The following is a 6000-nucleotide window of genomic DNA, read 5'->3' as shown; positions in this document are numbered from 1 at the left end:
AAAAAATTATCTGTTTTACTTTATAAATCCAAAACATCTGATTTGTTATTAAATAACAAATGAAATTCAAGAAAAAAAGCATAATATAAGATCGTATTCTTAAGTGTCCGACTACTAGTTCATTTACCCTATAATAAAATATAAACCTTTTGTATTTAATATCAATTCAAAACAGTCATAAATTAAGGGGAGGTTCCCATCGCGGGAGTCAAAAAAATTGATTTCTTTTTTATTGTATTTTTTGAAAGCTATATATATGTAGAATATGTGTGTATACCGATTTTTTGATCCGAAGAATATTTTCGATTTTATAGAGTCTTGAACTAACCGACGTCCCGAGCACTAAGTAACAAATGTCAGGCAAATCACATCAATTTTTAAAAATTTTGCAAATCTGACCTCAGAATCGTAAAGAGAGACCCTAAATACCTATAGATATTTATCATATACGCAAATTGAACAAAGAATTGCAAAGAATACAATTATTGCACAAAAATGTTTTTCAAGCTAAACGCGTTTTTCTCGAAACAAGATTTTTTAAACTGGTGGGCATCGTAGCGTCTAAACTATTTAATCAATCAACTTCGGGTTTGTGGTTTATTAAAGGTAACTAAATTCTACAGGGGTTATACCTATAATATGATAAAATTGTTAACAATACAGATTTTTACAAGAGGTCAAATATGGAAAAATAATGCAAAAACGCAGTTTTTTTAAAAATGTGTCCGCCATTTTGTCATTTTGTTAACTTTTTAACTATTTTATAGGTATAACCTATTCTTTAGGATGTCATCTTTATAAAAAATTTTGAGTTTCTGTTTTAGACTAAAAATTGCGCAGTGTAGAATGCCCACCGTTTTCCTTATTTAAAAAAACATTATTTTCTAGATGCGCCATATTGGCCGCCATTTTGCATTTTTTTGAAAATGAAATATATGTTGTAAAAGTTCAAGAATGTATCTTTATTTAGAAAAAAAACTAAATCGCTAAGTCATAGCCGTTCTTTGCAAAAAATTGTCAAAGTTTGTGTTTATTTTGGCCTCTGCAATGAGAACCTCCCCTTAAAAAAAAATTACAAATTACAAATTTTATAATAATTTTTTATTTAAACTTAATAGACTTTCCAGAGGTGGTTGTGGAGGACGCAAAAGAAGAACAGCGACGAGCTTCCTTTAAATCATTTGGAAAAACAATTATACGAAGAATATTCAAACCTACAATTAGAAATAACGCGCAACAATTTTGTAAAGAAATAGAGTTGTAATTGTTTAAGAGAGTTTGTATATTTTAAAAATGAAATAATAATTACGATGATTAACTTTCCTTGATCATTTTCGAAAATTTGAAATAAAATTCTTTAAAACAGTTCAATTATTTTTAATAGAATGTAAAGAAATTTAAATTTTTCCAAAATTTGTCAATTATTTCTTTATAAAAATTAAATTACTTTTAAACAGTAGAATAAAAATATTTCAAACATCTCATTTTTAAAAAGTTTAAAAAAATTTTTTGCGAAAATTCAATTTTATTAAAAAATTATAAGTGTGTATGTTTTTCAAATTAACTCAAAAATACGCATTAGAATGCAATTCTTTATAACATTCAATTATTTATCAGTTATGAAATAACAATACTTTGACAATTCGATTTTTTTAAAAGTTTATAATGAAATTCTTTAATACATGTAGTAATTTTCATTTAAATTATGCAAAATTACTATTAATTCAATAATTTTTTTTAATTAATTTACTTTTTTTTACTAGTAAATTAATAATTATCAATTAATTCATATTTATAGAACAGTATAAATATCTATAAAAATTAAAAGAAAAGTGATGTTTTAAAAATAAATTAAAATAAAAAAACTTTTTTTAACTTGGTGATAAAATTTACGGTTTGGCATAAAATTCTAGAATTATTCCTGATCTTTCGCGGCTATATCCCAGTTAGTAGGCAGCCTGATCAAAGAAGATAAAAAAAGGTGACAAAATTGAAAGAAGGAATCTATCTGTAATGTCTAATAAAATTAAAAGAAAATCAATTATTTGATTTCTTATAACGATAATTATTTAAAAATATTTTTTTTATTCTAAAAAAATAGTAGTTTATTACCTGTTGTTAAAACTGTATTATACTGACATTTACTTCTGATTTTCAAATATTTCTAGATTAATAACAATGTAGCGGTATCGATAATAAACAACAATTAAAAATAAAAATTATTTTATGAATCGTCATTTGAGAATAATTAATCTTTTGCAGTTTGAAGCCATTTTCCTTTTAGATTACACTCCAAAAAACAGTTTTTAACGATCCGAGAATAAAATTTAACAATTTCTTTGACTTAAATGAAACTTTTTCCAAACTTCCATATAAAATTAAAAAGTAAATTTATTTTAACAAACTTTACGTGAAAATAATTAATCTTTTGCAGTTTAAAGCCATTTTCCTTCTAGATTATACTCCAAAAAACAGTTTTTAACGATTCGAGAATAAAATTTAACAATTTCTTTGACTTAAATGAAACTTTTTCCAAAATTTCATAGAAAATTAAAAAGAAAAATTATTTTATGAATCGTCACTTGAGAAAAATCAATCGTTTGCAGTTTAAAGCCATTTTCATTTTAGATTACACTCCAAAAAAAACAGTTTTTAACGATCCGAGAATAAAATTTAACAATTTCTTTGACTTAAATGAAACTTTTTCCAAAATTTCATACAAAATTAAAAAGGAAAATTATTTTATGAATCGTCATTTGAGAATAATCAATCGTTTGCAGTTTAAAGCCATTTTCATTTTAGATTACACTCCAAAAAACAGCTTTTAACGATCCGAGAATAAAATTTAATAATTTCTTTGACTTAAATAAATTTTTTCCTAAATTTCATAGAAAATTAAATAAAAAAATTATTTTATGAATCGTCACTTGAGAATAATCAATCGTTTGCAGTTTAAAGCCAATTTTCCTTATGATTACAATCCAAAAAAACAGTTTTCAACGATTCGAGAATAAAATTTAACAATTTCTTTGACTTAAATGAAACTTTTTTCAAAATTTCATACAAAATTAAAAAGAAAAATTATTTTATGAATGGTCACTGGAGAATAATCAATCTTTTGCAGTTTTAAGCCATTTTCCTTTTAGATTACACTCCAAAAAAACAGTTTTTAACGATCGGAGAATAAAATTTAAGAATATCTTTGACTTAAATGGAACTTTTTCAAAAGTTCCATAGAAACTTAAAAAGAAAATTGATTTTAATAAACTTTACGTGAAAATAATTAATCTTTTGGATTCTAAAGCCAATTTCCTTCTAAATTATACTCAAGAAAACAGATTTTAACAATCCGAGCATAATTTAGTTTAGTATTTTGTAAAAGAATAAAAAAAAATTTTCATCGACCGAGAGTTGAACGCAGACTTTCAATTCATAAGTCTTAAAGCATTACCAGTGTACCATGTCAGAAGATATTGGCCGTTTTTCCCATTTATTATTTACGGAAATTTGTTTTGACAGGCTAAAAAAAATGATCCTGAAATCAATCAGAGGATTGATTTCAGGATCATTTTTTTCATCTATTTTAAGATTGAAATTAAATTAGTATTAAAATTGATTAATTTCTTCGCTGAATGATTTTAAACAGAAAAAATGTTTTTAAATAATAAAACAATTCTTAATGCTAGATAATGCCACGGGAGGGCAGCTGCTGACAATAGTTTTCAGATAGTGTTTTTGGAATTATGAAAGAAGGAATAGGATTTCTTTTTAGAGGGTCTATAATTACACATTGAAGTGCAAAATTTTTTTTTTTAATTTAAATTTTACTACAAAATGGTGGTGACCGATGCCATATTCAAATCGACAATTGTTGTATTACCAAACGGGAGGACTGTTTTCTTGAAAAGTATAAGACCTTTTACAAAAGTTAAAAAATCCATACGTACTTCCAAAGGTTATAATATAAAGATTATTGAACTTCTTGGTTTTCGTTCCAAGTGTTATACTTCTGAAGAAAACAGTCCTCTCGTTTAAGTAATAAAAAAATAGTCGATTTTAAATATGAAATTTACCGATGACATTTTTTTTAAACACCGAATGTAGTGTTAATTTAACACACTCCAGTTTTTTTAGAAACCAAATGTAGTATTAAAATCTCACTGAGTTGGTTAGAAATGTTGAGTTCTTTATGAAAATGCATAACTGCAGTCCACTAGGCCAAGAATTATGAGTGCGAAGGGGTGTACACACTTTTTTTACAAAATCGGAAAAAGTTTTGAATTTTTCATTGAAATCAATATAAACTTAAACTACAAAAATCTTTGGCATATTTTTCATAAGATCTACGAGCATAAATAAATATATGTATACGAATTTTTAACTTTCTAAGTTAAAAACTGTGATTTCGAATATTTAATAAGAAGTAAATTCGTTTATCCAGTAAATTCGTTTATCTGAGATACTTTGATTAAGTTCCTATACACTTACTTTTTATAAATATATAATTTTTTTATTTTAAGGTAATTAAATTGAATTTCAAAATTCTATTATTAAAAAAATTTCACAATTTTTCAAAGCTTTAAAAAATGTAGGATTTTGCACATATTTAAATATTCATATAATTTATATCTATTATTAAAACTTGTAAAGGGTATTTTTCTTTGTTTCAACAATCATAATTTTGAAAAATTGTTGCTTAAAAATTTTAATCATAGAACATTAAAAGATTTAAATTTTACTCTATTCTTATAAAAATGTAAAACTCTTTATTAAGTTCTATGGTTAACTTTAAGAAAAAACTAATTTCCGGAAACACTTCCACATGGGTAAGAACTGTTTTAACAATTGTATTGATTTTTTTCAAGAAAAGTGAACTTCAATAAACCGGACTTTTTGCATTTTCCATTATTAAAAAATGTTGTCACATATTTGTAAAATCTAAAGCTGTGCAAAATAATTCGAAACGAACTGTTCGAATGTCGAAAATTTAAAATACGAGTTGAATTAGTTAGAATATCGTCAATTTTTTAGGCATGGGATATAGAAACTCAAGATTGACAATAAATTATAATTTTTCTGCAGCAACTTCAGGGGGAAGGCATTCGTACGTTGTACTGTACATTTAACTTCTCGCCCCAGGGTGCGTTTTTGGCTTTAACAACAAATATAAAAAATCTGACTAAAGATATTTAGCAAATACCTTTAGGTATCTCTTCAGGGGACCCAAATAAGGATTTAAAAAATCGCGATGAGAATGAATTCAAAAAATATACTTAAAAGTTGATATTTTCTTTTTCGAAAAAATTTTCAAAAGTAGGTTGAAAAGAAACTTTCAACATCGACACCACAAAAATAAACAGAATTTCATACAACTACGGACATTTATTTAGGGTGATAACACCCTTCTATAATTAAAATTGCAATGCTCTAACTATTTTCGTTCGAAAGATAATGAATTTTAACGGTTTTGGCAGTTTAACTTTTCGCCCCTGTCTCCCCTAATAATAATAATTATTATTATTATTATTATTATTATCAATTTATTATTAAATAATAATTGTAATCTCGTCTCTGTCTTATTAAAGTTTCGAGAAAAGTTTGTAAAGAAGAAAATAATTCATATTTAAAAGAGAAATTATTTAATAAACAAACATTTAATTATAAACAAAAAAAAATTATATTTATAAATTTATTTGATGCAGTGATTGAAGAATTTTCACTAGGCAGGTTTGCGTATCTGACGCTGACTACTGATTAGACTTGAAACTGAACAAATTTTAATAGGACTTATATTACCTTCATGAATGACTGACCCTTTGGAAGAGAAAGTACTTAGGAATTTCGTTAACCAAGGACATCTTCCAAATGATAATCTCTGCAAATCTTTGTATAAGAATATTTAACGGCCGACTGATAACTCTAAAAATGTAATATTTAAAAAAAATTAATTTTGTTATATATTTAAAAATTAAATTTATAAAAAATTTCTAGAGGTGCGCA

The sequence above is a fragment of the Leptopilina heterotoma genome, unplaced genomic scaffold (genome assembly GCF_015476425.1).
Source record: "Leptopilina heterotoma isolate Lh14 unplaced genomic scaffold, ASM1547642v1 Lhet_251, whole genome shotgun sequence".
Classification (NCBI taxonomy): domain Eukaryota; kingdom Metazoa; phylum Arthropoda; class Insecta; order Hymenoptera; family Figitidae; genus Leptopilina; species Leptopilina heterotoma.
Note: the sequence above shows the minus strand (reverse complement) of the source record.